Source organism: Lepisma saccharinum, chromosome 12, assembly GCF_977018435.1.
Source record: "Lepisma saccharinum chromosome 12, izLepSacc3.1, whole genome shotgun sequence".
Taxonomy (NCBI): Eukaryota; Metazoa; Arthropoda; class Insecta; order Zygentoma; family Lepismatidae; genus Lepisma; species Lepisma saccharinum.
The window spans coordinates 59,870,949-59,895,709 of record NC_139240.1 but is presented as its reverse complement, the minus strand read 5'-3'; the positions used below and the strand labels follow the sequence as shown (position 1 = coordinate 59,895,709).

General features: G+C 38.1%; 1 protein-coding gene across 2 annotated transcripts in view; it reads left to right on the top strand.

The window, feature by feature from the left end:
* The first annotated feature begins 1,623 nt into the window (after positions 1-1,623).
* Positions 1,624-24,761, top strand: part of LOC145996136 (uncharacterized) — a 614,980-nt gene continuing 591,842 nt past the window's right edge. For both annotated transcript variants that reach the window (XM_083132453.1, XM_083132452.1), the window contains exon 1: positions 1,624-1,976. The gene's annotated coding sequence lies outside the window, so the exon portion shown is untranslated. The remainder of the gene's footprint in view (positions 1,977-24,761) is intronic.

Here is a 24,761-nt window from a genome sequence, read left to right as displayed (position 1 = left end):
GCCAACTCATAAGAAATCAGGTTGCCAACTCATAAGAAACCAGGTTACCAACTCATAGGAAATCAGGTTGCCAACTCACGAGAAATCAGGTTGCCAACTCCAGAATCACCATCATCATCTCACCGATATGAATAATTTTATTTACAATTTCTGATCCATTTTTCTCCTGCATTTTATTATCTAGACTTCAGGCTTCGCAGATAGACTAGCTAGCGTAGAATATACGCTCCTGGTGCAGTGGCTAACAATGACTCCTTGTAATCAAGGTATCCCGATGTAATATGTAAAGCAATACTGTAGATACAATGCAGTACGTACATACACGATACCCATATTATGCTGATGTGCGATTGTTGACTTCTAGCCACATTTAAAACCTTGCATTCTGCTTCTTTTTTTTTCCTTGTGCCTGTCTGGATTAAGCGAAGTCCGGCTTATCGGCGTCCGGATTAACGAGGTTTTACTGTATATGTACTAAGAAGTGTTTCTAAATTACGTATAAATGTTATAAAGTTTAATGGCCTAGGCTATAACCAATGTTCTAAGGTACTTATTAGTACCGCCAGGCAGAAGCGCCGACTTGTCAAAATTATTGGGGGAGGGGGCTCTGATCACTGAAATAAATTAATGAATCACTCACTCCCTCCCTTTTTTAAGTTTTGGCCTCAGAGTTCGGAATCTCATAGAAGACCATGAATTCCTCAAAAACATAAAAAAAATTATTCACAGTTCTAATGCAGAATATGAATTGTCCACGGATGGATATGTCACAAGTTTCGTCAACCATAATAGCAAAATATTCCCGACTTTTAATATCTGCTACCACGGAGCGCAAAGCAGATCTCCCTTATATATCAATGATCTCGTTCTAAATGTCATGTGAGAGCCATTTGTAGCCCGAACGTCCCATCCACTACCCTAGTTCATGCACATCGTCTCTTGAAACTCTTTTTAGTAAAAAATTTAACAATACTCATAATTACATACTTAGTATATAGTAAGAACTTATGTGTTTTGCTGTCTCTGGTCATAGCCCCCCCCCCCCAAAGTTGATGGTTTAGCGGTCTCAGACCGCCAAATTGATGGTCTAGAACATTTGAAATGTGTATTTAAAGTTAAGTTCATGTGGCACAATTCAGAGTAAACTTTACAAGAGACGCAAAATAATACAATAGATCCTCTAAAGCAGAATTATTTGGGGGCTCTGCCCCCACATTGTTAACATTAGGGGGAGCTCGAGCCCCCCAAGCCCAATGGAGTCGGCGCCTATGCCGCCAGGCAAATAACTGACCGGTAACATATACAAATGTGCATACCCCTCCCGAAATGAAGTCCCAAATACGCCACTGACCCCCCGAAGCAAAAAGTTTAATTTGCACGAATAACAGAAGTTGGAGAATTGTCATGGTAGTAGGCAACACTGTCCCACCGTCACCTGGTCAAGTAAAAACACAAGAGTCCCCCTCCCCTACAAATCTCGTACACCTTTTCCTCCTGAAATCACTGCCACACGCATTGCATACCTCCAAACATGGCGTTGAGGGGGATTCCGAGGGGAGGGAAGGGAGAATGTGTTTGTTCAAGGTCATCCAGCCAGCAGACCAGCCCAGTTGTGTGCTTGAATGTGGAGGCACGAGGTGCTTCAAGTCTTGTGCTGTCTGAACGCGTTGTTAAAACACCTGTTGCGTTGTGTAACAATACGGAGTGAAAAACTTGGAAAGTTTTAGTGTTCACGTGTGGACGTTAGTGCTACAGGATCGTAACAGGCAACAGTGAAGGCGCCAATCAGTGTAAAAATATTGTCGAAAACCACGCTGTGTTTAAAAAGGTGTACGTTGTGCAAGGGCTCTTGTCATCGTGTGTACCTGTTGCGCGTCGATGTCATTTGTTACCAGAAGATAAAGTGGATGTTGTTGTCGTGTGGTGAATCCGTTATCCTATTCGTCGACGAGGCTGCTGCTGGCAGACGTGGCTGGGTAAGTTGACCGATTCTTCTCCACTTGTTCACCTACTGAGGGGTCTTTATCGCGTGTGCAAGTCGCACGTTGCCAAGTTTCGATGTGCTACAGGTGTTTTCCGTTTAGCTGCCGTTTGGTTTAAATATGTTCAGCATTGCAGGCGCTGTTGTTTGAATACTTACTACTGGGACGTGCGTTTTGTATAAATCGTTGTTTTTTATTCATTCTCATTTGAAGTGTATGCAGAACAGCATGTTAACTCGTGTACACATAGAGTTCAGTGGCGGATCCAGCAGTTATAGTTGGGGTTGGCGAATTTCATTCGGGTACCTGACCACAATTGCACTGCTTTATATAAACAATACATCCTACTATAAACAGGAACCACGTTAGCATCCATATTTTAGAGATTACAGAGTAATTTTCCAAAAATAAAGTTCCAGGGCTGGAATAGATGGTTTCATTTCATTTATTTTTGTTGTTCAGCGTCTTTTTTCTACAATTTTTGGCTAATCGCAACGATATGGATGAGTGATGATATATGAAACTGATGAGAGGATACTCACAAAGAACAAATCTCTGTCCGGGATTCGAACCCTGGATCTCTGGCTGGAATAAATTGTAATTATTGTATGTCGTTAATGTCCCATTGTCACAGTAAACTGAATGAACAGATGCAAGGAATAAAGTGAATATACAAAGAAAACAAAACACTATTCTCTCTAGGGGTGTCAGAGTCGGTCCGCTTTGATGCATATTGCAGAGTTGTTCGGATCCAAATTTAAACTGTAGGTCCAGTTCCGATTAGCCTATCATGAGTCGAAAGTGGATATACATCAAACGTCAAAAAAATATTGTCGAGTATGTTAAACTTGGTGATAAAAGAAGGAACATTTGAGTCCTCAAAAGTATTAAGCATAATAATATATCCAAATTCCTGGCAGTTTGGAGGGGCTGATCGCTCCTATTGCCCTCCCCGTGGATCCGCGACTGATAGTTACCAAATCGCTACAAGGAACAAATACGATATGCTGTCCCACTGACGTACGTAGGAATATTTTTCCGGGGGGCTGAAATTGTAAAGCTCAATATTATATAGCTACGTTCTGGTAGGGGGGAGGGGATGCAGCACAAAATATTTAATTGACTTTTGGTGTTTTTAAGTCCACTTTATGCACAGTAAGGCTAATCGGGACTGGACCTACAGTTTAAAGTGGGATCCGAACCACTGTGTGCCTCCACCGGGTATCGAACCCGGAACCCCTACAAGGCAACTACGCTGTCACTGCGCCATCGGGGAGGCCCTACAAACTTAGTTTCTAACCTTCATTTTAAAAATAGTGCAAAGACAATAATGTTAATCCGGGCTCATTCAAATTAGAGTTTGCATTTTTCACTTGGTTTCACGTGTTCTTTACGGTTTTCATCTGAAATTTTTGACTTTTCTCAAAATTTCGGGAGGGGCTGTAGCCCCATCATCCCTCCTCTGCGTAAGCCCATGCGCTGTTCTAAAATGTAGAACTTTAAATCACTGTGCGAATTAAGTTTTCGGTAAATGTTCGATCTTTCACAAACACATTTCTTCATTTTTACAGAAGAATCTACTTACGGAAAATACTTTCTATAGCATTGTTCAAGTTCTTGAAGGTATTTTCTTTCATTGGGAAGCTATTTTAGCGGAAAATATATTTATTTTTAATAAGTTTATAAAATTCTTTAATAGGTTTATTTTTAATAGCTTATAATAATTATTATTGCAACTGTGGCAATAATTATTATTGTCATTATTATTTCTGCTAATCAAGTTTTATCAGTGGCCTGCTCGCCCCACTGTACGAATATTTCTGGCGACGCCTGTGCAGGGAAGGGATGAATCCCCCCCGAAATAAAATCCTGGCTACGGGTCTGTTTTGAGGGGATTATAAACATCCCTGGCAGGAATGAAAATAATTTTATTTTGTGGGCATGAGATCCCCAGCATTTCCACCTCCCCGGTTAATTCGCATACTATTTACTACATCACTGTTTGAATACTTGCTACGTTTTGTATAATTTGTTATGTTTTCCCTTTGTATTCGTTTCCCAACCCAAAGCAGAAACTTCAATTCGCACAGTGATTACATAATCCCCAACTTGTCACTTGTTCTATGGTAATTTAGCTAGAAGACTGCTCTATATAATGACACACAATTGGTTTCGTCAGTGGGACAAGGGGAACCCCCCCAATAATCAGATAATATATTATGCACATGATAATGTATTATTTATATGTAACACACACTGAAGTGTGCAAATGAATATAGCCTATAACATAATTGTGTAAAAATGTCTGAACCTTGAACACACACATGTAACGTTCTAACAAATTGTGCAAGGGGAAACAGAATTGCAATGTGTGAATTTTTAACCTTCAACGGAGAAAACCGGAAATTATGCTGACATTTTACTCTCTGTATTTCAGCATTGACCTTGAATGTGTGTGCCTTGTATACGTTCTTCAAATCTTAATTTTTCTTCAGGTTAATTTAAAACGAAATGTCGAGTTTCGAAAATGTACTTCTCATACAGTTTCTCAGCCCAACTTTGTTTTTTCTTCTTCGCAGACCTGAATATCTGGAAATGCTTGTTTGAATTCTTTTAGATGTAATCATCGAGATTGTTTTGAATATGAACACGAGGTCATAATGTTATTATTGACACTGATTCAGGGAACAACACGATGAAAGTATTTCGTAACAATAAGAAGTCAAGAAGACAAAATGGGTGGTTGACCATCCAACCTGTCGATCTCCCAATAGAAAAGTAGCCTACTTATACGGTACTGTCACACTCATGTGTACTCCTGTTCACATAAAGTGGACAGTTTGAGCGTGTGCTACTTTATCTGAACAGGAGTGCAAATTCTCGAATTGCCCCAGTATCTAAACTATAAACTAACAATAAATATGTGTAATTTTAAAGCATACAACGCTCAGAATACTATATTACAGCTTGCTTGCGTTTTTATGGCTAGTACAGTGGGATACATGAGTATTACCGTGCAAATCGTCCATGACTATTTTCATTAATGTTTCTCTTACATACTATGTGTTTTTAAGCGATGGACTTTTATGTATGTTGGTGCAGAAGTTGTCAGCAGCTTGTTTTGAGTTTTCTTTTAATTCTTGAAGCTCTTATTGGGTCAAATAAAGTGCACGAACATGGTGATGGACAATTTGCACGGTAATACTCGTAAATGTGCATATATTTGGAAAACAATTTGAGTTGGATTAGTTACTTTAATCGATGTTAACATGTAGGGAGGCAAGGATTGAAAAGAATGAACTTTCCCAACTAATTTGAGACGTGATAGATAGCCTTGCACAAAACTAAAATTACCAAATATTGCAGACTTCTGGAGCCTGCCTCTCTATACATAAATGTTAATAACGCTATCATTTCTATTATAATGCCCTTTAAGTCTAAAGTACTTATCGCGACGTGAAAAATATACGTCGTGGATGTAACTTAACGTTACTTGTTCGAAACTTTTACGGAGGTGCAAGCAGGTGCGACGTTTTAAAACTTAATTAATTATGCACGTTAAGTACACCTGTAACTATATGCAGAGGCTGTCGCTAAAGTTTGAAGCGAGAAATTAAGTTTGGCTGCGTTCTTGAAGCTTGTTTCCCCAGCAAACCTTCACGGAAATTCAATAAGTCGTGCCAAACCTTGCATAACTAGATGAATCTTGCATGCGATTTGCTCGCGAGGAATCGAATTCTGGCATTGCTTCTATAATCTTGTAGTTGAGCCTTTGCAGTTGCGATCCCTAGCTTTTTATTGTAAGGTATTGATTGACAGAGTCGAGTTTTACTGACTATGATAGTCGTATTGTGGATTACTGTGACGGAAACTTTTTGCCCTTGCACATGCTTATTTCGAACTCCCCAGCAGGTGGCAGGGCAGTCGATTAAAGGAATCGCAGTAATAGCTTAATACTAATATTCAGTTATGACTTTCAAGACATCGCTGAGATTAACTTCTGTATGGAACAACTTCCCCCACAATTCATTGCGCCATATTTCGGGCAAACAGACCATGACGTACGTTGAAAACATGCCAGGTAAGCATTGTGTCTTTGCCGAAGGTACGATTATCGTGATCATATGAGGAATGTGTAGTTTTTACCTTTTCAGAGTGTGTAAAGTGGTGAAATGCAAATTTTCCCTTTGTGAATTTGTTTTTGCAATATTTTTTTCCCAGAGTACACCGCGTGATGATGTTGAATGTTATCCATTAGATATTTTCCCTTTCTATGGTTTTTTTCTTCACTTCAGAATATAGCCTACATGTTGTGTCATTGTTGTTACAGATACCTGGGGAATTTGCAGATTTTATATACAACCGGGTTCTAAAGTTGTTTCAGATCATTCCGAACCGAAGTAGGGGGGTTTTAAAGTGCATATAAATGCGTATTTAAGGTGTTCGTGCATATTTACTGCGTAAGCGCATATAAATGCATGAAAAAAATGTTAAATTGATAGTTTTTTTAAAATATATTTGTTTACTTGGTTAATGTTTCGGTGTGGAGTGTTTCTGAGAGTAAAGTTTTCAAGCAAAGGTGTTCGAAAACAAGATCTCACGCCAGAGGATATAGCTGCATATGAAATAGTGTCCAGTGACAAGTTGTAGTGTGGAGTGCACCTTTTCTTCATACAACCAATTTAGAGAGATATGATGTAGTAGTGCACTGCAATTTACATAAATTCAAAACTACTTAACGATTTTCGTTACATTGTGTTTAACAACTGGAAATAGTAAATTCCATTTATTACAAGACTTTGCAACCTTACTTGAAATGGAAGCTGTTGTTACTTCGTCTTTACCTTCAATGGTCACTATGTGCGTGTACTACTTTAAAAAATAAATGTATTTCGAGGCATTTTTTTGTGCCTATATTTTTCCTTTAGTGCATAATTTGCATATTTGAGTGCATTTTTTAGTTGTTTTTAGTGCATATTGATCCGTACTCTAATTATAGTACAACAAATGCTAATAAGTACATTTTTATTGTTTTATTTTAGTACTTGGTCTTTCGGAAGGGGGATCCGGATCCCCTGGACCCCCTAAATACGTCCTTGGTAGTACTGGAGATATTTTACCTAAGAACATGTTTAACTTTAATTCTACTTTTCCATAGTTTATGTTTATGTAGAACACTCGAACCCGCGACCTTCAATGGCAAGATCGTGCTATTACTGACAACTCGCTAGTTCACCGAGGCAGTATAAACCGGCAATACAAAAAATCAGGAAGGTCGCCTTAGGAGTGAAAAGTCAGGGGAAAAAAGAACATTAAAAAACCTGCAAAAGTCAGTGATTATTAAATATAGTTGTTGTATTTGCAGTGAATATAAATTTTCGTACCTGAGATGTAATTTGATACAACAGCTGGTCCTAACAATTCTCCCGCTAATAGGAAAACCCTGAAAAAGTCAGGGAAATCTGAGGAGTGAAAAGTCTGGGAAATCTTAGGAGTGAAAAGTAAGGGAAATCTTAGGAGTGAAAAATCAGGGAAATCATAGGAGTGAAAAGTCAGGGAAATCATAGGAGTGAAAAGTCAGGGAAATCTTAGGAATGAAGTTTCACAAAAATCAGGTGACCTTTTTGCTTTCCAGGATTAGGGACTTAGACATTTTTCACATTTCGGGTGTAATGACCCTTTTTGCATACACTCAAATGTCAACCCCACTTCCACGTAGTATTATCAAAATGTCCAAGCTGTTGTTTACATGTGGTCTTTCTTAACAAGGGACGCTAGTGGCAACCATGCCACGCGGCCCTGGAAGTTGTCAGAGCGATCGTTTGCTGTGTTGGATTGCACACACACACACACAGAGGTTAGATTTTAAGCCCTTATAGCGCAGAAACTAACCACTTTTTCCAGGTTTATAAGAAAAAAATACTTGTTCATAGTATCTACTAGCCCCCTAACCGTTGTTAAAGTTGTTTTGGGACACCCTGTATACAGATTTATCGAATCCAATACACACCTTAATTTTCTACATCGAAAAAACCGAAAAAGTTGCTCCTTAGATTAGAAGAAACACGGTATTTGATTTTCAGAAATATTGAACATGTTTGAATTGCATGCTAAGCATAGGCGGAGTTCTCCCCTGCCCCCCCCCCCCCAACTTAAAGAAGACTAAAATAATAACACATGATTAATTTCAGTTACTACATTTTTGTTATGAAGCCATACCGCAAATCTTGACGTTTGGCATGATGTCATGTGCTTTAATTGCGTCACAATAGCAGGTCTTAGACGATTTGATTGATGTGTACAGTTTGAAGAAAGAAAAAGGTAAAATGACTTAGTGTTGAGTCAACAGTTACTGCTGAGGCATCAAAAGAACTTTACAATTTAATTTTTCTACAATTTCTGAAGTTTACTATTGTACCATAAATTTTTAAAGTGATACGAGTATTGTATCAATAAAAATAATAATGAAATTCAAAATGCAATAATTGTACTGTTTCTCTTCTTTTAAAACTGACAACCGATATACTAATTAATATTTGTTTACTTAAGCGAGGAAATTTAACATTTTCAAATCTAAAAGACCTAGAACTCAGTGTTTTTTTAAAAAATTCCGAGGGAAGGCCTCCGAACCCCTTATAAACTAGAGGATATTCAATAACCCTCAGGTACATCACATGCTTCTCCCAGAGTCTGGCCCCCAAAGCAAAAGTTCAAACTCCCCCCATGATGCTAAGTTGAAGTCTTGGTATGTTATAAAATTGTTCAGCAGAATGAGTGGACACCCTGTACACTCATGTTGCCATTTGAAAACAATCGGGAATAGTGGTTCTCGGATAGGGAAGATCTCCTAGGAAAAGAAGGGTGTGTAATACCACAGCCTCGGAACCGTTGACTCGTGGAAGTTCGTGCCTTGCGCGCATCTCAAACGAACGCCACAAAGGCTAAAGAGCTGAGCGTTGAGGGATGCCCGAACCGAACACGTGCTCCGAATAAACAAACAGGGAGGCAGGCCCTCCGCTTTTTTTTCCACCGGCACACTTAGGACAGCTTTCTCGTGCTGGAAGAAGGCGAGTGATTGCTGCGCAAATATGCTCGGAGAAAGGAAAGTGAAAGAAGAATAGAAATTGGCGAGTTCCAAAGCGTCAAGACATTTCACTACAAACGGACTACATTCCTTCATCTTCACTCGGTGCTTATGAATTTGCATAGGCGTAACTTGACGTCAAGGGGGGGGGGGGCTCTTGCCCCCCAAAATTTTCAGGGAACTAAATTCGAAAGTTAAGAATACTTTTGTTAAACTCTCGAGACTTGGGGAGCAAAGTATTGAACAGTGTTTTTATGATTGTGTGAATGTAAGTTATTTAGTTCTGGACTTTTTATGGAATGAAAACTTGTCTTTCTGCCTCCAAGGGTTCCAAATTTGATTCTTCCTTCGAAAGTTAAGTCCCGAGTTTGATTCTGCCCCCCCCCCCTCCAAGTTGAGTCACAAGTTTGATTCGGTGCGGTGTTGTTTCGCACGATAGTCATTTTCGTGTTTGTTCGCACGGTTTCTTATCTCATCGCAATCAGGGTGTTGTTTCGTACGGCCTCACCAGGGGAACAGAAAGCATAGAGGAATTAAAGATTAATCGAATGAAAATCAAAATAAATGAGGAATGAAAATAACCACAAACGAAAACAAAATAAAGACACTAATAAGCCCTTTGATGCAAATCATTAATAAATACTGTTATTCAATTTGGAAAGGAAAATGACAGAAAAACTAAATAAGAAAATTGAATCTTAAAAACAGATTTATATATATATTTTCTTTCCAATGTATTGTTCCAAGAAGAGCAAATGTTATAGGAAACACTACATAACTTTTGCACGTAGCACAATCTTCTCAAACAGAATATCAAAATTGAATGTTAGAAACAGATTTATTTATATTTTCTTTCCAATGTATTGTTCCAAGAAGAACAAATGTTATAGGAAACACTACATACCTTTTGCACGTAGCACAATCTTCTCAAACAGAATAACAAAATTGAATGTTAGAAACAGATTTATTTAGATTTATCTTTCCAATGTATTGTTCCAAGAAGAACAAATGTTATAGGAAATACTACATAACTTTTGGACGTAGCACAATCTTCTCAAACAGAATAACAAATTTGAATGTTAAAAACAGATTTATTTATAGTTTCTTTCTAATGTATTGTTCCAAGAAGAACAAATGTTATAGGAAACACTACATAACTTTTGCACGTAGCACAATCTTCTCAAACAGAATAACAAATTTGAATGTTAAAAACAGATTTATTTATAGTTTCTTTCTAATGTATTGTTCCAAGAAGAACAAATGTTATAGGAAACACTACATAATTAACTTTTGCACATAGCACAATCTTCTCAAACAGAATAACAAAATTGAATGTTAAAAACAGATTCATTTATAGTTTCTTTCCAATGTATTGTTCCAAGAAGAACAAATGTTATAGGAAACACTACATAACTTTTGCACGTAGCACAATCTTCTCAAACAGAATAACAAAATTGAATGCTAAAAACAGATTTATTTATAATTTCTTTCCAATGTATTGTTCCAAGAAGAACAAATGTTATAGGAAACACTACATAACTTTTGCACGTAGCACAATCTTCTCAAACAGAATATCAAAATTGAATGTTAGAAACAGATTTATTTATATTTTCTTTCCAATGTATTGTTCCAAGAAGAACAAATGTTATAGGAAACACTACATACCTTTTGCACGTAGCACAATCTTCTCAAACAGAATAACAAAATTGAATGTTAGAAACAGATTTATTTAGATTTATCTTTCCAATGTATTGTTCCAAGAAGAACAAATGTTATAGGAAATACTACATAACTTTTGGACGTAGCACAATCTTCTCAAACAGAATAACAAATTTGAATGTTAAAAACAGATTTATTTATAGTTTCTTTCTAATGTATTGTTCCAAGAAGAACAAATGTTATAGGAAACACTACATAACTTTTGCACGTAGCACAATCTTCTCAAACAGAATAACAAATTTGAATGTTAAAAACAGATTTATTTATAGTTTCTTTCTAATGTATTGTTCCAAGAAGAACAAATGTTATAGGAAACACTACATAATTAACTTTTGCACATAGCACAATCTTCTCAAACAGAATAACAAAATTGAATGTTAAAAACAGATTCATTTATAGTTTCTTTCCAATGTATTGTTCCAAGAAGAACAAATGTTATAGGAAACACTACATAACTTTTGCACGTAGCACAATCTTCTCAAACAGAATAACAAAATTGAATGCTAAAAACAGATTTATTTATAATTTCTTTCCAATGTATTGTTCCAAGAAGAACAAATGTTATAGGAAACACTACATAACTTTTGCACGTAGCACAATCTTCTCAAACAGAATAACAAAATTGAATGCTAAAAACAGATTTATTTATAATTTCTTTCCAATGTATTGTTCCAAGAAGAACAAATGTTATAGGAAACACTACATAACTTTTGCACGTAGCACAATCTTCTCAAACAGAATAACAAAATTGAATGTTAAAAACAGATTTATTTATAATTTCTTTCCAATGTATTGTTCCAAGAAGAACAAATGTTATAGGAAACACTACATAACTTTTGGACGTAGCATAATCTTCTCAAACAGAATAACAAAATTGAATGTTAAAAACTGATTTATTTATAGTTTCTTTCCAATGTACTGTTCCAAGAAGAACAAATGTTATAGGAAACACTACATAACTTTTGCACGTAGCATAATCTTCTCAAACAGAATAACAAAATTGAATGTTAAAAACAGATTTATTTATAGTTTCTTTCCAATGTATTGTTCCAAGAAGAACAAATGTTATAGGAAACACTACATAACTTTTGCACGTAGCATAATCTTCTCAAACAGAATAACAAAATTGAATGTTAAAAACAGATTCATTTATAGTTTCTTTCCAATGTATTGTTCCAAGAAGAACAAATGTTATAGGAAACACTACATAACTTTTGCACGTAGCACAATCTTCTCAAACAGAATAACAAAATTGAATGCTAAAAACAGATTTATTTATAATTTCTTTCCAATGTATTGTTCCAAGAAGAACAAATGTTATAGGAAACACTACATAACTTTTGCACGTAGCACAATCTTCTCAAACAGAATAACAAAATTGAATGCTAAAAACAGATTTATTTATAATTTCTTTCCAATGTATTGTTCCAAGAAGAACAAATGTTATAGGAAACACTACATAACTTTTGCACGTAGCATAATCTTCTCAAACAGAATAACAAAATTGAATGTTAAAAACAGATTTATTTATAGTTTCTTTCCAATGTATTGTTCCAAGAAGAACAAATGTTATAGGAAAGACTACATAACTTTTGCACGTAGCACAATCTCTCAAACATGTTTTCAGATCACCGCTCCATACCAGATTTTCATGGATAGATTTTATCCTGGTGTCAAGTTTAATATACGTCGTTTTCCTTTCTTTGTGATGATTACCTTGAATCTCAATTCTTCTAAAACAATTGAAAACCGCTGCAACGTCATCTTTGAGTGACTTTACAAGCGAAAATATGTGCGGAGAACTCCAGGATATTGTTGATTTTAATTTGTGCTGCCAACCCTCGACAGCATTGTTGGTTCTGTGTCTAAGTCATTGTCTTGCCTCGACAATTATTTCACTCCTTAAATTATCGTTATTATTTCATACTACAATAAACCAAAAACCTCATTTTATCTAGTGATCAGCATAGTTCTTAGACATTCATAGGTCACTATATCTCTTATGTTAGTTTCCAATGTCAAGCGAGTGCCCCCTCCGCTCCCCCCTTGAATTCCTGGCTACGCCACAGCCGCATGCATTCCTTTCCTTGCGACGCACGCTCTTGCATTGCAAGGTATGCACGCACCCTGGTGACAGTTGAAGCTCGCGTTTTTTTCACCGTGCCCGTCTGCTTATTCAACAGGTAGCAAGGCAAGCGCTTTGTCTGAAATTAATAAGCTCTGCGAATGTGGCGACCCCTGCATTTCCCTTGTTTGTTGAGCTTCGTCCGTGCTGGTTCAGCAATCGCCGCATCACTGTTTGTACAGGTCCCGCCGCCCTCATAAATAAGTGACGAGAGCCACATCCCGCGACTCGGTTTCCTAGCAACGGGGACAGGATGTTCGTAATCGCGCAGGGTTGCCAACCGGCGTGAAGTTTCCCCAACTTCTGCAGTGTGATTCTGAGACCAGCTAATCGAGATAGTGGAATCGGAACCGCTGTGTCTCCACTAGGAATCGCTTGATTTCAACAGCGTTCCCACTACGCAGGATTGTTCAGAGATTTGAGTCTGGCTTGGAGAGGCTTTCCGATAGCGCAGTGGCTAACGTTGTCGCCTTGTAACCAAGGGCCGGCCTCCGTGGTGGAGTGGTTAGCACAACGTCAGAGGACCCGGGTTCGAATCAAAGGTACAAGTTATTGGTCAAGTCGCACGAAAGTTTGATTCTACCCCCAAAGTTAGAATCCAAGTTGGATTCTGCCCCCTGCCAAATTTAAGCCGCAAGTTCGATTATACTTCCTCCCCTCCCAACTCAAGGTCCGTACACCGCTAGTTTACCCCACTAAGGATGGCTAAAAAATATCCAGATTCCGAAAAATCTAAAATCTCGATTCGGAAATTTTACTATCTGAATTTCGGGGATACAGATTTATATATAACCACTTTCCATTTTTCAGGTCAAATTTATTAACAAAGCTCTCAATGTGCTGCACTTTAAGTATAGCTTTTATCCCCCCGAGTTTCCTCCAGGTACCCACTTTATAAGATGCTGGCTGGGAGCCGGAGCCGCTTGAACATGTGCAAAAAAATCCCGGTTCTCCCACCGGGGATCGAACTCGATTCTCCAGAATGGCAGTCAGATCATATACTCCGTAAAAAGAAAAAGTCCGCATTTGGCAACCCCAACTTCACACGTCTTGCAAGAACACTGTTATCGTCACTAATCTAGTGTAACTGGGATTATCATTGTAGGAACGGCGCCTATCTTCAGACTCTTCTTTGCTGTAATTCCTACTAATTCGGATTATAAATCACATTCGTAACACACTCGTATAAAAAGAAAAATGGCAACCTGAAATTTGTCCAAGCAAATCATCGGACGGAAATATGCAGTAAACAATATGCGAATTTTTCGTTTTTTATATATATTTATGCGCTTACAGCACAGTGAGACATTATTTATTGTCACCCAGACACTACAATATGAAACGCATAAAAAAATTACCGGAAGTACACGAATATAAGCGCGAGGAAAGAACAGAGAAACAAGTTTCCCTTGCTAAAACTAGCGGGTACCAAACTTTCCCCAGCGATCTGTCATTACTATGATGTCACAGTTTTACAACCACCTCGGCTTGCTCAAAAGGGTCGTTATGAACAGACCTTCCACAGCAGGCGGCAAGTCAACGGACCTTGTCCCAACTAAAGCCCGAAGTTCGATTCTACCCCCCCCCCCTCCAAGGTGCGCCAATGGGTATCTTGTGCAAGCGGGTTGTACGTTTGATACATCGTCTGCTTTTGATGTGTGTCAGCGTGTCGACTTCCACTCGACATTTTTTTGCGTCAAGGTAGACACAAATGTTTACCGTTTACATGCCATGTGAATGAACTACGAAAGTATGTATCAGCGAATGGAGCGGAATGCTTGCTATTGTGACGTAACGATTACAACAGTTATCGCATTCTCCTCACTCCAGGTGTGTCTGTTACGAAACCAAGGACTGCATCGCAAGCAACAAGCGCAACGAATGGCGCGCATGGCGAGTTTAAAAGGCGTCAGAGAAATCTTCGAACTTTTCTGCCACTCTATTAATGGACTGTTTTGTATGGTTTCGGTATACGTTACCTACAGGGTGATCCAAAAGTTGCGCAACAAGAAAAGCGTGGTGCAAAGGAACTCCAAGCGTGGTTTTGCAGGTAACTCAAGACTTGCTGCAATAGAACAGTGTGAAGAAGCGCCAACTTTTGAAAACATTGGTGGGCTGAAATTTTTATGAAATAATAGTGTCATAACTCATGAGTAGGCTGAAGTTGGCTCTAAATTCCGTCTTTGTTCCTTGTCCCAAAAAATGTAGCGCTCTCGTGAACTGTACTCCCCAACTGGGATGTTTAAAAATTATCTGGCTTTCGTCTGCTTGTTTAAATCTATTTCCTGGATAAGCAGGAACTTATTTCTGTTTTCCGTAAGGGCATGGATTGCTAGTAAGTAGGGCTCGAAAGTTGAACACCTATAAATTGCCAAAAAAGGACGTAAAAACTGGAAAAAGGACGTATAAATGTGATCCAAATTAATTAATAACTCAGTTTTAATTACATATTTAATGAATATTCGCGACACCTCCTTATCTGACTTGAGATCTTTGCAGGCGCGTGCTGTCTGGTCGTATACACCTTGCTGAAAGCTTCAAAACAAGAGAAAGTTGCCACTCACAGCGCGAGCTTCCAGACAAGTTAAGGTTGTACCGTACCTGCTTCAGTCGTCCAAAAATGTTTTTCTCTCGTTTCAGGGATGGTTCAAATATATATATATATATATATATATATATATATATATATTTACTCAGAGTTTCAGATACAGTCTTATTTGGCCATTTTACACTGAAACAACATAAAGTAGAAACCAAAAATAACAAGATGGGATAGATTTACATGTTCTTGGTCAGTAATATACAAAATTACGTTCTGGAAGGAAAATATCTACATTCAGGGGAAGTTTGTTGTAGATTTCTGGGAGCCTGTAAAACAAGGATCGTTGTAGAAGGGATAGCCTAGTGGTTGGGTTGTGGAATAGTTGCAGGTTTGCTTTTGGCGTACCCTAAGTGTGAATTCACTGATTAGGAGATCTGTTCTGATTTTGCCATTTATTATATTGTATAAAAGCTTCATGCCAGCTAGATCACGACGAAAGGATGGAGTGTGAATATTCAGAGCAGCCATGGTGTCTGATTTGGATACATGTCGAAAGGAAGATATTCTATGGCGAACAATTGCAAGAAAGAAACTGAGAACAGAATCTATTCTGGCGAGATTGGTTTTTGAGGCCATTGCCCAAATTGGGGAACAGTATTCAAGGTTGGGCGAGATGAAAGATTTAAAGAATGAAGCAAGAGATGATGGGTTTTGAATTTCGCTAAATCTGTATAGAAGACCGAGAAGGCGCATGGCTTTTTTAGTGGTAGCTATAATATGATAATTAAAAGTGAGTTTTTCATCCATGATAATACCTAGGTCCTTTTGGGTGGAGACGTTTTGGATTGGATTGTTTTCAATAGAGTAAGTAGACACCACTTTGTTCTTTTTTAAGGAATAAGTAAGGAAAGAGCATTTCTGAGGGTTTAGTTCTAAATTCCACTGACGACACCACTTAACAAGTTCTGTGAGAGCATTTTGAAGAATCATCATGTCATGATGCGATGAGATCTCCTTAAAGTGTTTACAGTCATCCGCAAACAAAAGTATATTGATAGGGAGGGATGTTTAAGAGATGATGGATGAACTGATGATGATTCGATTTGAGAATGGGCAGTAACAACGTAGTCGAAAGAAGGTGAAGTTGCAGAAAAAAAGCTGTTAAGACCTAAAAAAAAGGGTTAAAAAAGGACCAATAAGCCAAAAAACGCCGAAAAAGGACAAATAAAACCCACCTTTTTCTGGCCTACAATGACCCAAAGTGAACATATATTATGTTGGGCCTCGTCTTCGGACGCTAGGAAAAAGAAGGATTTTTCCTCAACTTCCAAGCCCTATTAATAAGTCAAACAAACGCGAGTTGCAACGCGCATGCGCATATCCTCTTTGCTCAGTAGGGGATCACCGATTTTTCACACGTGGTGTACGGATGAGTTTTCATTGGTTTTCCTGTTGTAGTCCATGGTTTTAGACGCTAAAAGGTGGATCGCAATTTACTCTGACGATTTACCGTTAGTTTTGGATGTCCTTGTGTGGGGCTATTGCTTAATTAGCCTACAGATATCGATGGAAGATGAATGACTTTTTTTAGACGACTCTGAGCAATTTCAAAAGCCTTGAATTCCGGGAATTGTGCGTGAATTATTGGCTCCGGGAATTCCGCGTGAATTTTTCTCCGTAGACGTGAAAAATTGCAAATTGTATCAATCCAAATTCCATTGAATTTATACATATTTATCAGTATTGTTTACTGAATCGAATATCTGGGCTATCCCACTATGCCACGTGGTCCTAGGCTAAGAAACCAGGTTGCCAACTCATAAGACATCAGGTTACCAACTCATAGGAAATCAGGTTGCCAACCCATAAGAAATCAGGTTGCCAACCCATAAGACATCAGGTTACCAACTCATAAGAAATCAGGTTGCCAACCCATAAGAAACCAGGTTGCCAACTCATAAGACATCAGGTTATCAACTCATAAGACATCAGGTTGCCAACTCATAGGAAATCAGGTTGCCAACCCATAAGAAATCAGGTTGCCAACTCATAAGACATCAGGTTGCCAACCCATAAGAAACCAGGTTGCCAACTCATAAGACATCAGGTTATCAACTCATAAGACATCAGGTTGCCAACTCATAGGAAATCAGGTTGCCAACCCATAAGAAATCAGGTTGCCAACTCATAAGACATCAGGTTGCCAACTCATAGGAAATCATGTTGCCAACCCATAAGAAATCAGGTTGCCAACTCATAAGACATCAGGTTACCAACTCATAAGAAATCAGGTTGCCAACTCCATAATCAGCATCATCATCTCACTGATATGAAAAATTTTATTTACAATTTCTGATGGATTTTTCTCCTGTATTTTATTCTCTAGATTTCAGGCTTCGCAGATAGCCTAGAATATACGCTCCTGATATTTATTAATGCAATCAGGCAAGTTTCTCTCAGTTTAGTTTTTTTTTTATCGAAGAAGGAAAATAAAAGAAAGCTCCGTGGAAAATAAAACAGAATTCTTTCAGTTCGTTTGCTTTATTCCTGTCCTTTGCAGAACAATCGACCTGACAGACGGAAGATTATTGCAAGATATCTTGAAGTTAATTAAATTTGAGTTTGAAATTCCTATGTACGAGGATCATCCAGAAAATAAGGACCGTTTGTTTATACAAAATTCTGTGACACACCTGAAGCTTCCTTCACTTCATTACATAATCACCTCCTACATTTAAACATTTGTCGTATCTGGGCACGAGCTTCAGAATTCCCATGTTGTACTCTTCTGCCGCCAGTTCATTAAGCCAGATGGTCACTGCATTCTCCAACTCTTCATCACTTCCAAAACGTTTACCGCCAAGAAACTCTTTCAGCTTAGGGAAAAGGTGGAAATTGCTAGGAGCAAGGTCCGGACTATAGGGTGGATGATCAAAAATTTCCCATCCGGATTGATCCAGCAATTCTTGAGTTGTACCAGCAGTGTGAGGGCGGGCATTGTCGTGCAGAAGCACAATTCCTCCAGAAAGCATTCCTCGCCTCCTGTTTTGGATGGCTCGCCGTAGTTTTCTTAGAGTCTCACAATAACGATTTGCATTGATCGTAGTGCCTTTTGGCGGAAATGCGCGAACGGTCTTTTGTTTGAATACAGTGACCACCTTGCTTAATGAACTGGCGGCAGAAGAGTATAACATGGGAAGTCTGAAGCTCGTGCCCAGATACGACAAATGTTTAAATGTAGGAGGTGATTATGTAGAGAAGTGAAGGAAGCTTCAGGTATGTAACAGAATTGTTTTCTTCCAATAAATATTGTGTTTTTCATTTTGTATAACCAAACGGGCTTTATTTTCTGGATGAACTCGTATTTCGATTCTGAGTATGTGAAATAGCAAATGCATACTCTGTATTTTAAATTAAATATGTATACCGTTTAACTGAATTAATTTAGAATTTTTGGGTAAATTGGAATCGCACAGATAGATCCTTAATATTGTTAATACAGTAAAACCTCGTTAATACGGACCCCGATAAGCCGGACTTCGCTTAATCCGGACAAAGGAAGGAAAAAAAGCCGGATGCAAGGTTAGAAGTCAACAATTGCATTCGTCATATTGCTCCGTAACGTACATGGGAGAACTTCCCAAAGAAAAGGCAGTCAACCACTGATGAAATTCTGTTTCCAGCAAACGTTCGGGAAGAAGCCGCATTGACACAGGAATACCCTGGGCACATTTTCGTAAAACTCTGGTCACTATAATACGTGGCCGTACAAACCCGACATTTTTCCATAACAAGACGCCAATTCAAATAGGCTTACAATTTGCCTTCCGCCTGCCACACTCTCAGAACGGACTCCCCTTGCTTTAAGCCAACACACAAATTTTTGAAGTCGAACAACACCCTTTAAATACACCATAATAAACGTGTTTTGTTGCTATGAACGGATTTTTAATACACTTTCTACTGTTCTTTTATGTTTTTTTCAGTTACTCCGGACTTTCGTTAAACCGGTCAACTTATCTCCCCCCCATTAGTCCGAATTAACGAGGTTTTACTGTACATTTGTGTGTGTGTGGTGAGAGGCGGTAATACGTAATCAAAATCTAATTATGGATAACAACTCGTTTGAACCAGTTTCCAAATTCAAATACTTAGGAGTAATATTAACAAGTGAAAATTATATTAAAGAGGAAATAAAAAGCAGGCTTAATTCAGGAAATACATGTTACTTTTCTCTTCATAAACTTTTGTCTTCTCGTTTAATATCTAAGAAACTAAAAGTTAAAATATACAAAACAGTAATTTTGCCTGGTATTATATGGATGCGAAACTTGGTCCCTTACATTGAAAGAGGAACATAAATTGAGAGTATTTGAAAATATGATCCTTAGGAAAATATTTGGATCTAAAAGGGATGAGGAGACAGGTGAGTGGAGAAGGTTACATAATTTAGAATTACATAATTTGTATTCATGTCCAGATATTATTAGAATAATTAAATCAAGAAGACTTAGGTGGGCAGGTCATGTGGCACGAATGCGAGAGGAAAGTAGAATTTACAGGATTCTTGTTGGGAAACCTGATGGTAAGAGAGCAGTAGGAATGCCAAGACGAAGATGGAGGGATAACGTTGAGACGGAATTCGGTAGGGATGGAAAAGATTTTATAGATCTTGCTCAGGATAGAGACAGATGGAAGGCCTGTGTTGCTGCAGCCATGATCCTAGAGTTGCCACCCTAAAAGCGTATAATGTTTCTAAAGTATCTTTGAATAATCCGACGATAAGGATGATTGGATAGGATACAATTGATCAAAGGGACACGCACATGGAACAAGGTAGCGATTCGAATTCGGCCCCCAAGCTAACCACTCCGCCAAGGGAGTCGGTTCAAACAAGCCTTTGCGAGTATCTCTTGGTTTCCATGTCATTCAACAACCAACGTTAAGAACACTCGACATCTGAATCACCCTGTTTTGTATACAAATCCTCCAAACTGTGAAAATGACACGACACTGTGCGTAGTAGGACGGCTCAAGTGCATATTACTTAACAGCAGCATCCACTAGTGGATGTTGCATAAGAAGTGCGACTTAGTACTGGTGTCCTAACTTCTGCTTCCGTCATACAGATTAATAAGATTGGGTGGAATGCAGGCTCTAATATGGCTCAGCATGTGTGAAGAAGAACGTGTGAGCGTTTGGTGTAGGCAGGCACTTATTAAGACTCCTGCAAATCACGAGTCAGCCCCCAAATTTAAGTATGTAGGCAACCAATGCCATTTGCATTGTACTTCAGCATTACGTCAACAGTGTCAAGTGTATTTTGCAAACTTTTGTTGCTGTAGATTTTAAGTTCGCCAGTTTAAAACGGCAAACACTGATAACACCCAACAATGTTAAGTCCTGTAAAAGGGAAGTGTTTATGTACGAGGGTACGTCAGTAAGTTAGGTCATAAATGACTTAAAAGTATACTAAGTGAGATTCTGACTTGAAAACCGTTAATATGTTTCGACATAATCACCAGCAACATTGATATATTTATACCATTACTTTATCAGTACCAAAACACGCTGCATAAAAGTATTCGGGCTCCTGACACAGCTACAGTCGCACCTCACGTTCAACATCTTCATCTTCCTTTAATTTATCGACCCAGTTGATCAGGCTTTACGCGACAAACGCTTTTTACCTTAAACCGGCAACATTTTGCTGTGAATATCCTTTGCAGGAAGTTCTTTTTGCTCACAAAACACGCTCAACAGCACGCTGCTCTTCTAACGTACACTCCTCGTACACGGTAGCCATTTTTAAACTGAGCTGCCCATGCGTGCCTCTGTTATCTAGCGACTGCTAACTGAATATCATCAAGCTGGATTGTGCTGCCACCTATTGACACCTTTAGAAACTACTCACTACTATTTTCAGCTATCCAACATCAGTTTGTGATCTATTTACTGACTTCCCCTCGTATATGCAGTGACATGTTCTGAACACATTTTTAATTTATTAGAAATCGCTAAATAACGTGAATTTAACATAAATTCGAATCGTGGCGCGAATTTCAGCACATTTTGTGCTTAAAAGAACAAAAATACAGTGAAAATCCAACATTCTTGTGTTTATGCTTAAAAATTAAAATGTTCCATACTTACGCATGTATAACGCGCACCTTTTCCAAGAGGAAACTAATTTATATTATACGAGGAAGAGGTCTGATAAAGATTACAGGACAGATTGTAAACAGCTCAAATTTACATGAGGTATCGACTGTTATTTACAAAACGACCTCAAGGCTGCAACACTGCTGAAGTGAGCTTCACACCACCATTTTTGTCACTTTAAAGGTGACACCTCCTGCATACGCATGCACCAGCGAAGAGCAGTGGTTTCTTGCCCTCTGGAAGACTAAAGGTTATAGACATTCTACGGCAAATGAAAATTGAAAGTCTATGGCATGCTCACCACGCCAGCAAGTTTACAAGCACAGGAGGAAGTTCGACAATGGACTCAATCCGCACGCAGCTGGGTGGAAAGACCTTCGCGGTGGCTCATAAGCAGTGATGTGCCGTAGACTATAAGTTTACGTCTACATACGTTATCTACACGTAATCTACGCGTAGATTACATTGGGTTGTAGTTTACATAGACTACGTAGACAATCTAAAGTGCATTAAAATTAATTTTCAAGGGTTTCATGAAAGGAAAGTGACATTTTCAACTATATTGGTTCCTAACGAAATGAAAAGAATCCTATTTACAACAAAATTTCTCTTCTCTTCTATTATCAACTATGGAAGAAGATAAATTGTATGCAAAAAACAACTACAGATGGCAGTCGTGAGGTAAGAGTGGTCTTTCTCCCATAAAACACTAGAATATTTCCTATATTAGGTTTTTTCCTAGGTGAGAAATTGTTCGAATTTGGAAGAAAGAGTATGAAAGGTTCTCCTCGCACATCAGCAACTGATGCGCAGTATAATTGTCTTTTTATTTCACGGCCCCCTTTGCTAAGTTATCACCTTTCGCCATGTTGTTTACATAGATTACGTCATCTACTTGTATAAAATAGTCTACGTGTAGAATGTAGACTTATCGTTGTTTACACGTAGACGCACATAGATTCCAAAGACTTATTCTTCTGAAGGTATACAGGCACTAACTCAAAGTTGAAAATATTTGTGGATCAGTAATGGGTCTGTGCTAAAATGCATGCAGAAACCTACTCTCCCGGCCTCGTATGTTACACATGAAAAAATTCTGACAGGAACATGGATGTTTCTCCACTATACAGGAGCCTAGTGACAGCTGCCGATACAAGATGGCGCCCGTTACAAATAGCTTGTGTTATGCTGCTTTCTGAACGCAGTTTTCATTTGTTACAACATTAATCACTCTTAGAATTACATTACATTACATTATTCATCTTTCGTAGTTTCACTGGCTTCTGGAGAAAGGTTTGAAAGAACAGTCCGAAGCCATTTAGGTACCAACCGTGAGCAATCGTCAGAACTTTTGTTGAAAAGTCGAATTCTTTCTACTAGTACTGCCTTGATTGTTTTTCTCTCAGTTTTAGTTTGTTTTGTGAATCAAGAAACAGGTTTCTTGCGTTCCGTTCTGACGTTTTCCGAAAGGAAACTTGTTCCAGGAGCGAGAAACTGGAAGTTACTGACCTACTGGACAAAAGAGCCTCCAGCGGTTGCTCATTCCACAACCGCAAGAGGCCCTGCTATTGGGGACAAGCTTGCAAAATCAAAATTCGTCAGCGAAAATGCAATGATATGAAAGGCGTGCGAAGGCCAATTTATTTGGGGCCAGGGTTGTTAGCCCCCGTGGCGGGGTGGTTAGCACATCGCGCTGCGACGCCAGGGGTCCCGGGTTCGGATCCCGCCCTCGGCACGGATATTTCTGAGTGTCCATTCATCAATTTCATCATATCATCACTCATCCCCATCTTCGCAAATTAGCCAAAAGTGGCACAAAAGGCGAAGTAAAATAAAGCAAATCAATCAATGAGGAGAGAAAATGAGCATGCGTAAATGGGTTCTGGACCGTAAAGAATCTTTTTATGTGTTAATGATGTACATGTAACAATTTCTCTTTTTCGTCTGCCATCTTGTATTGTCTTGTTTTGTTGTTGTTATTTTTATTTTTTTCTTGTTGCTACAATTTCAGTATAAAATGGAACCTTAAGTAAATGAAATAAATAAATGTAGTATTTCAATTCGGTCCAGGAAACGTTTTTCCGGATCAATTTAAATGCGGTCCAGGAACTTTTTTCTGCATCAATTTAAATTCGGTCCAGGGACCTTTTTCCGTATCCATTTAAATTCGGTCCAGGAACTTTTTTTTCTGGATCAATTTAAATTCGGTCCAGGCACATTTTTTTCTGGATCAATTTAAATTCGGTCAAAGAACCTTTTTTCAATGAAACAATACGCAACTTGGACCGAATTTAAATTGTGCGAGAAGAAAATGTTCCGGTCCTGCAGCGAACCCTAATAGAACCCATTAGAAGTTATGGAGCCTGATTCTTGTAACTTCATGTATTCTTTTCACATAAACTATTAAGCACATCGAGATAAATTTTAACATTACAGTCTCTTGAGTATTCTTTAACACGGCATTTCCTATCATTATGACGATATTTATATTATTTAAATATAGGAAGTAAACAATTGAAAGTCCATATTAATAACTCGAACAAATGTAATACAATACAGAGCTACGTATATCTGTAGGTAATATAAGTCGAATCCTTTGATTGATTGATTTGCTTTATTTTACTTCGCATCTTGGGCCACATTTCGCTGGTCACTTTGAATTTATTACTATTTATAAATTGAAAACCTACGTGATTACTAGGGAGCGGAAGTTGATGACCTAAAAATTATAGGCATATGACCTATAGAATATCCTAAAAAATGCAAAAAATGACCATTAAATTTGTTAGTTTCAGTTTAAAAATTGAAATTAAAAAGGAAATTAAACAAAATGCAATCTTGCTTTTTTCAAAAAAAGGGCACCAAATGATACCACATGCACATTCAATTAACGAGGATTTCCAATGGAAACAACCGAATAATTTTAAAACAATTTTATGAAAAAGTCATAGATATACACTGAATGAATTGCTGTAAAATGCGTTAATTTCCCACATCTTTGCCTGGTGATGTAGTGTGGTGTGTGTCTGTGGCATTGTAAAGAAAAATAAATTATCACGATCCACGCAAGACAATTTTTGTTTAGAAATTTAACAAATTGTATAAAAAATAGGGAAACCAAAATCAGGCCAGTCTGGCCAGGGTACT